The sequence below is a fragment of the Lactuca serriola genome, chromosome 3, assembly GCF_051521515.1.
Source record: "Lactuca serriola cultivar US96UC23 chromosome 3, Lser_US96UC23_V15, whole genome shotgun sequence".
NCBI lineage: Eukaryota > Viridiplantae > Streptophyta > Magnoliopsida > Asterales > Asteraceae > Lactuca > Lactuca serriola.
In genome coordinates, this window is record NC_136410.1 from 255689826 (window position 1) to 255702920 (window position 13095).

Here is a 13095-nt window from a genome sequence, read left to right on the forward strand (position 1 = left end):
ATATCTCGATGGCCTTTAGATAAAAGATTTCAGCTGACCCTACCGGAGAGTCAGTTGACCACAAAATTCATAGAGGAATGATTGGTCGTTGATGTACCTCACTACCAGTCGACCAGATATTGTCTTTGTAACAGGCTTATGTGCTAGGTACCAAGCTGACCCTAAAGTATCTCACTTGACCGCAGTCAAGCAAATCCTCAGATATCTAAAGGTAAGTAAAGCATTAGGCCTTTGGTACCCTGCGAGCAATGATTTCAGTCTTCAAGCGTTCTCATATGTGAATCATGCAGGATGCAAATTAGATCGTAAAAGCACTTCGGTTGGATGCCAATTCTTAAGTGGAAGATTAGTTAGTTGGTCTTCAAGGAAGCAAAATTGTGTTTCTTTGTCTACCACAGAGGTGGAATATGTGGCCGCAGCCAGTTGTTGTTTCCAAGTCCTTTGGATGAAGACTCAACTTATGGACTACGATTACAGAATGTTGCGGGTGCCAATTTACTATGATTCAGAGAGTGCAATAGCGATTTCTCATAATCCTATTCGTCACTTGAAGACGAAGCACATCAAACTACGTAACCACTTCATCAAATACCATATCCTCAAAGGTAACATCGAACTCATTTTTATGCCCACTCACGAAGAAATAGTTGATGTTTTGACTAAGGCACTCAATTCTACAAAACTAAACGGATTTTTGGAAATGCTAGGAATGATGAACCCAGACCCGCAATTCTTTTTTAATTCTTAAGTTCTGAAGACCACGACTGGTCTCCGAGGGTGAACGAATTGCTTCTTTTCCTTTCAAAAATTCTGGAAGCACTTTCTTCACTGCGGTTCTAGAATAATATATTTCTCATATTCCTTGCAGTATACCTAGTATACTGCAATCACATATGATCAATATATTAGTTGGGGTTTTTTATATCTCTTATTTGTAACCTTTATCATCAAGTGTTCTTTCAGCTAATGCCACCGCAATCATACTACAAGCCACCGCAGTCACCTGAATCCTACCGCAGTTGCAATAAATTAACCTGCAGTCATAACTTCATAATCTTTCAAATAACGTTCTATGCTATTTAATGGACTCTAATAAAAAAACATTTTTGAAACATTCATTTTGTCGCACGTGACATTTTTTTCATTCCTTTTTCAAATAACTTTCCTCAGTCAGGTTACATTTTCGGATAAAAAACAAGTGAATCGTTTTTCCATAAACGAAATCTTTTAAGAAATCTTTTTCCTCAACCTGTCATCTCACTCAGCCGTTGAATGTCAAATCTTTTTCCACTTCCCCATTTTTACAAAGGATAAAACAATTCTCACCCCACGTTTAGACGACGGGTGATCATGGTACTATACATGCATTAAATGCTCCTATTTTCCTGGAAATATTTTAATTTTGATTAATTTTAATTCTTGCTGGCAATGGTAAGAACCTATGGGTTTTTAACTTTAATAGTTGTAATTAAATTAATAACAATAATTTTGGCATCCGGGAGTATAAAATCCCCAATTCTTTCCAAGATAGCTATCACGCTATCTAGACCCTTACGACGAACTTTATCTTCTCCATCTTCTTTCTAAAACCCTTTTCTGCAAGTTCTCTAATAAACCTTTTTTCGCAATGGTGAAGTCTGGTGTTTCAAGGAAGCAATCAAAAGCTTCAAGTTCTGCTCTTCCCACTAGTTTTGAATCCACCATCAAGGATCAAACTCCATCCATTGCTTCATACAACTTTAGAGCCATCTTTGAAGATCATCCTTCTTACAACGAGGCGATAAAGCTGGTGATCAAATTTCTCCCAAAACACTTCCTGTATGGTGCTTTTGATGCCTTCACTGAAGGAGTTCCAATGACAATTATGTTCAAATGTGCCTTCTCGGTATTTCGCCCTACTCACAACATACAGGAAGTTCATCTAAATCTTGTGGATGATTATCTGGTGGTGCTAACAAAAGATAAATTTATGATTGCAATCAATCTTAGGGTTATTCCATCGAGAAAGTTCTATACCCCACACCCAAACGACGTGGTCACTACTTTATATCAAATGGGTTACCAAAAGAAGCTTAAGGTCATCGACGAATTCAAGAAAAACCAACTTCCAGCCATTTGGCAATTTGTATGAAACTTCATCATCAGGAGTCTTTCTGGAAGAACTGGTGGTACTAATAACATGGGAATCAAGCTCATGGAAATCGTCTAGAGTATCTACACAGGGAATGTTGTGAACTATGGGCAGATATTGTGGGATAATTTTTTGCAATACATCCCCAAGGAAGCTCTAAAAGAAGATGCTATAGATCTTACTTTTGCTCGATTCTGGTCTCTTTGCATCTTTGATCTTCACAAGGAGGCCAAGCTTGATATGGGCAATGACACAAACTTGTTCTCAACCCGCGATCTGAAAAGGTACACTGCCTCTAAAGATAAAACTATTTGTGGACCCCTTAGACGGTTGTCAATGTATATCCTGGAGTCCTTTGGACTCACAAACCTTGAGGTAGCTGGCCATATTGTAGCTACGGATGGTATTTCCCCATACCACTCTTCCCTGCCAAGACCTAATTAGTCTACCGCATCTCCTACCGCAACACATGACCCCCTTACTACCACAGACTAGGCAGATCAGCCCAAACCCAAACAAGTTAAGTCTATTCACTTCAAAGAAATCACCAAATAATATTGTGAAAAGGGATCCAGTACTCCCAAAACACGAAAAGCTAAGATAGTAGAACCCTCTATTGCGATTCCTTATTCTCCTTCTAGGACTCAAGATCCCCCAATGAATGTTTTAGATGACACTCTTCATGAGTTTTCAAGGTCTGGAGATGTATTCAGGAGAAAGAAACTCATACCCACCCACAATCAAAGCCATATGTGAACCACGACTCATACCGCAGTCTCTCAAAAGACTCTGGTAGTCATTGGAGCCACCACAGACTCACCCTCTCATACTCCATCTCACCACTCAGATACAATAAGTGTATTTGTTTCATCACATCATGGAGACACACCCCCAATTGGATCCCAAGTGGACCCAATTGCGACGAGTCGTCCTAAGGTCTCCAGGGCAGCACACTTGCATGTATTTGATCCTTAGGAGTTGAACTCCATATTGCTTCGTTTCACACAAACACTCAAAACACTAGTCACACTGCAGGGTGCTTCTTTGTTAGCCCTATCCAGAGCTGAGCCGAATCCAAACTTGACTTTAGGTCAAGGAGACCAAGGAAGCTCAGGAAATCCTATTCCATCAACATTACAATGAAGTAGTCTAGGCGTGGGGAGCACAAATGTGCAAGGAACCATGAACCTGAGGGACACCTCGGTGCGACAAGGATTTGATGAGTACAACACTGATGATTCTTGGACTTGATACCATCCAAGTATCGAGTCCGGAACTAGAAAAATTGAAGCTTTTAAGAGGGCAGTGAAAGCAAGAAAGGCACAACAAGTCTAACAACAACAACAAAAGGAGAAGGATATTCAGACTGTAGCAAAATACTAGGCAGATTTCTTCAACAATGCCAAAAACGGTCCATGATATCCTTTTCATTCAACAATAGGTATCTACTATGGAGGCAACAGTTCAAAATGCTCAATAGATGGAAAATATTGTTGGCACTTCCAAACCTCCCCCAACTACAGAAATGCTCAGCTCCAATGTTTGGATTCGAGGACGTTGATCTGGAAGATGTTCAACAGCCTCCCCACTCAGAAGAATTTATTATGGTTTTTGATGATGACGAGTCGAGTGGATCTCAACACTCCACCTCCAAACCCAAGGCGAAGAAGAAAAAGAAGAATGCGGTCTCACGAAAAGAATTTTCAGTCTCCATGCCAAAGTCGATCAGATCTTGGCCGCAGTCACCTCTAAAGAACAGCAAAATACCGAAGTCCCTACACCGAAATATCTAGTGGGACGTGTGGAAATGCTCGAGACCAGGGAAAGGATGCTTGCTCAAAGACTTACTCTCAGGATTGAAATGGGAATTAGGGATTTGGATAATCTCTAAACCGTAGATCATAAAAAGTTCATCTCCATTGCTGAAAAGCTCATCAAGGAGATAACTGCACTGAAGGATGAGTTCAAAGTCTCTCTTGAAAAACAAGCCACCCACTCCAACAAACTGTTCGAAGAAACTCATAATGCCTATGAATCTAGTCTTGCGGTCCTTCAAACCACCATCAATGGTTTACGGCGATCCCTAACCGCAAACTCAAGTGTTGATGAAATCCTACGGCGTACAAAGGAAATCTACCAACTTCTCTTCAACACAGACATCCCCAACAATCTTCAAATTTGTAAGCAGATGAAGTCTCAATTCAATAAGACTTTTTCCAAAATTGATAGTCTCAAGCAATGGTTTGAGGAGCAACAGATAGTTACTTCCTTAAAAGGGGGAAGTGAAGACCCTCTAAGATTTCATCAAGACCATGGTCCTTCACACTCAAAGACTCCTGTTCAGCAACATCAAACACCACCAATAATTGAACCTTCTCCTATCGAAGAGAACGAGAAACCACCTATTCTGTGATTTTCACCACCAAAATCACCACAAAAGTTTCCTCTTCAATCTCATCAATCTCCAACAAAATCAGCTTCTAGTCACTCTAAACCCATTGAAGAAGAAGAACTTATGTCTTTTGATCATTCATACGACTCCCCTGTAACAACTCAAAGGAAGAAAGATTGGAGAGCAGCAAAGTTTGCTGATGAAATATGGAAAGAGCAAGGGTTTGACACATCCTTTGATGAAACATTGATAAACTCTTGGGTGAATCCAACCCGCAGGCTTCTGGATGCATACTATGTTCCTCATCTCACTTATGCTCAACCACCTTCTGATGGCTACTGTGACATTCCCATATCTCCCAACTCAAAATACTTCCTTGTTTTTGAACCCCTTGATCTTAATCTTCCTAGTGCTCGAAGACTTCCAATGGAATTTGAATGCTTGAGCCTCTTTCATGCCAAGCACGGTTCTGATTTTGGACATTGGTCTAGTTATAGACCAGAAGAGGTAAAGAATTACAAAGTAAGGAAGTTCATGAAGACTAATTTTGTTCAATATACCCTGACCAGAAGAGGGAATGACTACATTAGAACTTAGGCTGACTTCGTCTGCATGAACCCATAGGAGATATTTCTGATTGCAAGGGTCTTTCAAGTCAAAGATGATAAACACCCAAAGATGAAGATTTCATGCGGAAAAGCCTATGAATTTCTTAAGGCTTTAGTATAAGATTTTTGGAAAATTGATGATGAAGTTCACCCGGTTCTTACCAAGAAGTTCAACTTCCCTGAATTTGAGCTCACACCAAACTTTACTGAAGGTTTTCAAGATATTTCACTTGGAGCAACGAATTATCTAGGTTAGGAGTCATATGCAGGAAAGCTCAAAATGGTCTCAAGTACTTTATACCGGTGACCGCAATGCATCGGTTGACCAAGAAGCAACTGGATACCACCTTGGCCTCGGTTCAAAGATCAAAGAATACAACAGATGAAGTGAAGTTTGAGATAATTAGAAGAATCTTTTGGCTGAGTGAAGTAAGGAAATTCTGGTGGATCTTAATTAAGTTCCTGAAGCTTAACAAGTGAAGAAGAAAGTCAAAGAGGTCACTTTGGGGGAAATTGTTGATACAAAAAGTGACCCTTTTTAGCTTTAGGAGTCATAGTCTAATAAGTAACTGATACTGCAGTAAGAGTTTTTGTCTACCGCAATTGAAAAGCTTTGTGTTGAACCGCAGTGAACCACAACCGCATCCTCTACCACAGTTGAAGATTGCATGAAAATTTGTTTTTGTCTTTTACTGACTTAGCGTGCACTCTTTGTATTATCCAATGAACCCTTGGTGGTCATTGAAGTTAGATGTTTAATAGTCTTTTATCTCAATTTGTAACTTTTGAGACTCTATAGATAGAGTCTCTAACTTCATGTAATACATCACATCTTCACGATCTTTCTGAACTCTCATTGGAACACAAAGATCATTATTCTCTATCTATTACCTTCTGATAAACCGAGTTCCTCTTCACCTAAAGGTGTTCATATTTACTAACTTGTATTTGAATGCAAACCTTGTTATGAATCAGATTGGTGTATACTTGATATAACTTGTTGTCATTTATATTTCCTTTACATTTTCGCAACTAACTATCTAACTCTTCTAACTTATTATTATTGAGCTAACTTGATCCTTGAGATTAACTTATTCAACAAACTTTTTATCTTGTACTAACATTTGTTCAAGTGTTCCTCAAAAGTTTTTCTCTCAACAGAATATGTTAAGTTACATGTTACAAAGGTTAAAATGATTTTAGAATGATTGATTCGGCCCAATTGTGCAGCACTTGTCTGAGTCTAACCATTGTAGGGTTGGGTCTTTTAGTAGAAAGATTATTTAAGTTTTGTTGCATGTAATTATATTCATGAAATGGTTAGCTGACATTAGTAGGGGTTTTTCTAGGATAGCCTAGGAAGTGTTGTAGTATGCATGGTGCACTGTTTAGCAGCTTTTAGTGATATTATTATGAGTAGATGACTTAGAGGACTCAGGATGATTCTTGAGGAAATTACAGATAGGTGTGGAGGTGCTATTGGGCCCATACTACTGGAAGCACATGATCTGTACTCGAATCGAGAAATTTCTAGGGAATCTAAGGAGCTGTACAAGGAAAATAACATGAGTTAATACTCTGATCCAGGGCAACTATTTTTGTATCTATCAATCTTTCGGTTATGGTTGTTCAAACTGAAGATGGATTTGGTGGCTGTTTCCGCTTAGTAGCCATGTCAGTTTGGGTTTGAATGGTGAAGACCTAGGTGATTATTTTTTATTTGAGGTCTTGAGGGCCTTGCTTGATGGTAGCGCCAATTAAGTTGCGGGACACAAGAAAAAAGAGATTCTTTTGATCGGCTTAAGGATTGAAACGAGAAACTGATTGAGCAACAGAAAGTAAGTATGGGAATATATAAGAGGATTTTGTGGTATGGATGCCAGGAGATGACACCAAGGGTTTGGTTCTTGGGATATAAGCAGGTTACGTGCTAGCTGTTGATTTCAGGTGAATGGGGTGCAGCAACTTTTGTTGTCTCTGACTTTTCCCGATTGTGATGAAAATTCCTTTTGTATTTGCGAATGATCCTCGTGATGATCTGATGGTTGGGGGTTTGCAGTTGAGGAGTGTGGTTGTCAGTTTGTTCTAGATAGGGACATGGTGTTATGAATGGACTGTCAAAATTATTGGTTGTGCATTTGTGCAAGGTTCTTAATGTTAGAAGCGGCTATGACTAAAATTTATCATTGAAAGTTTTGAGTCCTTCATCTGAGATTCAAAATCTCTTAGGGTTGCTTGGTACTTATCTGGAAGATCATTTTGTGTGTGTTATACATTCCAAGAGTCAGGGATGGTTTGTACCTGGTTGATTCGGTTTAACATATGGTTTGGTTTCAACACCAGTGGGTGGTAATTCAAACACTAAATGGGGGAGAACTGGGTATTCTTCTTGGAGGATCATTGGTATGTTCGAGTCTATGGTGTCATATGAATGGTAAATAGGGACCTGTGGTTCAGGTATGCGAGAGCTTGTCTCTAGATATGGTCAAGTCGGTGTGTAGAGCAGGTCGTTATCAATTTATGTGCTCAACAAATGCACGAGTCCTCTTGTAGTAGGAAGTTGTTGGTGTAGGAGTATGTTGTAACCATTGGTTCCTTTCTTGATGTCGAGGAATAGATCAGAAGGTGCTAGGGTCGCTCAGGATGAGAATTAGTTGTTGAGGGATTTTTTAGCTCATTGTATGGATTGTTATTTTTAGTTTAGATTGGGCAGTTGTCGATCAGTAAATCAGTTTCATAGATGGGTATATTCAGCTCCACATTGGTGTTGGTTCAATAGTGTATTGGTTCTTTGGATTAGGTATCAATGCATTCTCAATAATTGGTCTTTTCGTTCATCATCAAAGAAGAGATTCTTCAAAAGTTTTGAACTGTATCAATTGAAGTGCAATGGATTCATCATCCTATCGTCAAGTTCGGCTGAGCCACATGTTGCGTTAATGTCTTTAACACGGAGAAGAGTTCATTATTTGAGACTAAGATAGGAGGATCCTAGGATCCCAGGGATCCTGGAGCAACTGGAGTCCGCTTGGATGAGGTGGAAGGTTTTTCGAAGGAATAGAGGAAGAAGAGAAGCTTGGTTGTGTAGCCATGATTTTCGAGGATTATAAACATCATGACCCAACGGTGGGCACCAAATTGTTTTGGTCAAAATTCGACAGAGTAAATGTTAACCAATTTGAATGAAAGGCTATGTTGTTGTTTGTAAAGTGAATATCGAAACTTGAACAAGATTGCACAAGTGGTTTATAAGGAAAGCCCTTGATCCTTGCCAGGATCTCTGACACAAAACCTTGGGAGGTGATAATGATCATATGCCTTGTTTAATTGTATTGATTGAATGATAAATTATAGAAATGGAAGTAAATAAATGAATACAAGTATTGAGAAATACATGTGTATTTATAGTCTAGTATAATTAAAAATAAGTTCGATATTCTCGGGATCCTCTCGAATAAACATGTACACGTTGGTTTGACTTGGTATTCCCGGGTCTTTTTACTAGCTGAAACATTTCTTCATTGAGAATGAATCTTATGTTGACTAATTCTGCACACGTGAGAAAAAGACTAGAAATATATCTGTTAGAAATATTATGAAATAATAGTAACAATAATGGTCAGGATCGTGAGATATGTTCGGGATCTTGAAAGTTCTTGAAGATCCAAGATCCTGAATAGGGTTGAGGATCTTGACCCTAACATTAGGGATCCTTTCAAAAAGAAACCGACGCGCCCTATCCATAAGGGGACATGTCATGTCCTCCAAACAAGCTGACGCTTTCTTGCTTGCATGCAACCTCGGGCTGTTGGAGTCAGGTCATTAATGCTACACGTAGCGTAGAAGGATAAAATCCGTCGAAATGTCGAAAAAACAAAACTTCTTCTAACAAACTCCGTTTTCGACGTTCTTTATATCCACACATTCAACTAAGAAGTAGTATTTTTTCACTTATCAAGGTTAAAGTTTTAAGGATTTTTGTTGATTTTATAATTTGCTAATTTAACCTTTTGATAGCTTGACTAACTGCAGAAAAAAGTCAAATGCTATTATTGGTTGTAGATAACATTAATGAATGTAATTTTTTTGAAAGTTATTTAGAATGATTATATCTTATTTGCACTTGGTTTGACCTCGAGGACATCTAGTTCATCTACCTAGCTTTATAAACATACAAACCATTCTACATAAATTCACACATTTAATAAAGTACAAGTTTTTAATGCATCAACTACTACAAAATACAAAAAAGTGAAAAACAGAGATAAAAAAACTTAAGATTCAATTGAAGCATCATTTCTTAAGAAGACTGGATTATGTAGGAATAATAGAGTTTCTGAAGGTCTGTGTTTATATGTATAACGTTTTGTGAGAATGTGTTATGTAGGTAACAGGCAACAGTGCTTGATATTATAAATAAAAATTAAACTATATTGCTATTCCTACTAGTAAAAAAACACGACTATGTTGATATTATTTGTACCAAAATGTAATTACATTCTAATATTGGGGTCAAGTTGTTGGTTTTTTCGGTTTGAAACGTGAGTTATCGGTTTATGGTATAAAAAAAGACCGGACCGTTTCGAGACTGACGTTAAAAAACTAGAACGTTTCAAGACCGACCCGAGACTGGCCAGGTCGCCAATGTGCAGGCCTATATACAGTGACATTATATAATCAGTGAATGATAATTCATTACCGACTAACTCATTCAACCTAAGACTGTTATTTATATTTAATCACACACACAACAAATTAAACAACATCCATAACATAATTACAGTCACATGTTTAATATTTGGGATAATGACTTAAAAGGGTAATATATTTTTCGATTTCTACACATCTGGTCACTGAGTTTTTTTTGTCCACATTTACCCCTTTAACATGTTAAACTGTACACATTTAGTCCTTATGACCGGCTAAATCAAGTTAGCCGATAAAAATGACTGAATAGGTAATATATTTCTCATTTTGTACACATTTAGTCCATAATATTTTTGTACACATTTAGTCCTTAATATTTTTTTTACACAATAAGTCATTTTTGTTTTTGTACTCATTCAATACTTATGAATGATTTCTTTAAGTTTTTCTCACGACATCTTACGTGAGATAGCCATATGGTGGTGAGATAGGTTGAGGTGGTCGTGCTATATGTTATAGGCCAAGATACTTGATGTGGGTAGGTTGTAAGCCGTAGACACGGAGGCTCGAGAAGAGCAGTTGGGTTAAAGCGACATACCAACAAACCTTGGATATTCCAGTCTGATGACTGATTGGATCTGTTGCATGTTGGCATCCCAGTTCGATGATTGATTGGGCCAATGTATTCCAATCTAATGAGTGTGGGCCCGTTATGCATGATAATAAGTTTGTTGTATAAGGTATTTTAGGGGAAACTCGTTAAACTTTGTGTTTACCTAGTTGTTTATGTTTTCAGGTTCTATCTTTGATCTTGAGAAGGCGAAGTCAAGACTGTACACACTCATCAACAGTATTGAGGATACCACGTTTCCCATATTACTCTGATTTTCGATCAGTGTATTTTGGAATAAACGTTTTTTCTTAATAATAGATTTATAATTAGAGAGTTTTGTCTTATTTAAAAATGAAGTTTTTTTGGTTGTGAAAATGAGATGTTACACATAAACATCAATAGCCCGACACACTTCATTAATGATTATCCAATGTAAGATGTCGTGAGAAAAACCTATAGAAATCATTCTTAAATACTGAATGAATACAAAAACAAAAATGACTTATTTTGAAACAAAAAAAAATATTAAGAACTAAATGTGTACAAAATTATTAAGGACTAAATGTGTAAAAAATGAGAAATATATTACCCTATTAAGTCATTTTTCTCGGCTAACCTGGAGTAACCGGTCATAAGGACTGAATGTGTATAGTTTAACAAGTTGAAGGGGTAAATGTGGAAAAAAAAACTCAGTGACCAAATGTGTACAAATCCAATAATATATTACCCTTTTAAGTCGTTATCCCTTAATATTGTATTATAACTATTCAAACCTTATAGTCACATGTTTAATATTTTATTGTAGAAACCAATAACAAATTTAAGCGTCAAAATAAAGTACCGGTAGTGACAGGTTTTTTCCTAGACAATAAAAAATGTTTAAATTTAGTCACACAATACAGGGTCAATGTTGACCATAAACAATGATTGATTCCAAATTAATTGAGATGCAACCAAGGCCGGTCCAGACGGTGGGCAACCCGGGCGACCGCCCAGGGCCCACGTCTCCAGGGGGCCCAAAAATTTTAGGCTATATAGTTTATATATAGAAAAAAAATATTACCTAAATAACTTTTAGTGCCTAAAGTTGGTTCAAACTCAAACTAGCTTAAAAGATAAACAATTTGGCTTACTTGTTATTGCTAATTGAACGCGTTTATAGTGAAGAATAAATGACTGTTTTTTTTTTGAATATTTATTATATTTGTCTTTAAGGGGCCCCTTTTTTTCTTCTCGCCGTGGGCCCCATATACGTTTGGACCGGCCATGGATGCAACCTACTTTCAAAGTGTAGAAAAAGATAATGCAAAGGATGTCTAGAATTGTTGCAAGGGTAGGTCCTGTGCATGCATAAGGGGGACAGGGATCACCAAAATCAACTTTTCCAAATGAACCATCTTCAAATTCTCCTTTGCAAACCCAAGATCTTTCGAAACCAACATCCGCTCTCCCTCTAATTCCAAATCTTTTCGAGAAATCCACCTCATCCACCTCAAAACCCATGCATGGCCCCATCCCTAAATAGGGTTCATCGACGATAATTGATCATGTTGAGTTAAATAGGATCGAAGAATTATAAATTTAAAAATATGTTGTACAAAGTCACATCGATCAAAATCATGAGATATTGAGAGTGGGGAAAACTTAATGAAGAGATTGATGAGCTCAATAAGACATTGAAAGATTTTAACAAAAGAACCTTTTTGCTCGATACTTAAGTGGAACTTGTTCTAGTTAAGAGTGTATCAGTCAACTTCATTCCTAGAGAATAACTTGATATTCCTCTTTAGTCAAAGGCTTTTGGACACCCTCATTTAATTTCATTTAAATATCACTTTTGGGGATAACATATAACAAGAGTTTCATTCGATTATATCTTTAATTAGCTAAAGCAAAGGCGCCGGTTTGGAGCAATAAGAGAATCAAGAGAATCGATCTAATTCAAGCCATCCATAGTTTTGAGGATGTTTTTCATAGCTTTATGTTTTCTATTGCAAGTCTCATGAGTCAAAGACAAAGTTTACAAATGTTAACTTCTCCAACATGAATCCTTATGATTTCATCCTTTGGTTAAAATTCTTTTGCAAGCCTGGAGATAGCAAAATGAAGAGAATAGCAATCAACATTGGAAACTTTCTTGTATGCTACATCAAAGACATGGGAACTTTTGACATCGAGATTGTGAAAGTGTTGAATTTTGTTAAGAATGTCCGAGAAACATTTCTTCTCTACCTTCTTTCTCAAACATGTTATAGAACGTGTCATGCTTTGTGAAAGAACAAGATGAAGTTGAAGATCAAGACTCTCGTTATACTCCAATGGTACATCCATATTCGAGAGACCATGTTATTGATTGTTCTAGACATTTTTCCACAAAAGATAGCTCCAACGAAGACTCCGCTGCTGAATTCAAGATTTTGAATACATGACACATAGGGGAGATTGTTAAAGATCAAAGTATCATCTCTGTAATAGTTTCAAAGTATACGTTCGAGTCTTTATGGATCTTTTATGTTCAAATTTGAACATAAAACATCTCTATCATAGTTTTGTTAAATAACTATTTATTTTGGTGCCAAATCTGCATGTAACCATTATTAACTGTTTTCCCTCTTGTATAAGATCATTTTTCATGCTCCATAAAATGGGTTAGAAAACATACACTCTAAATTTGTCCATTAAGATTTGATATATCTCTCAAGAA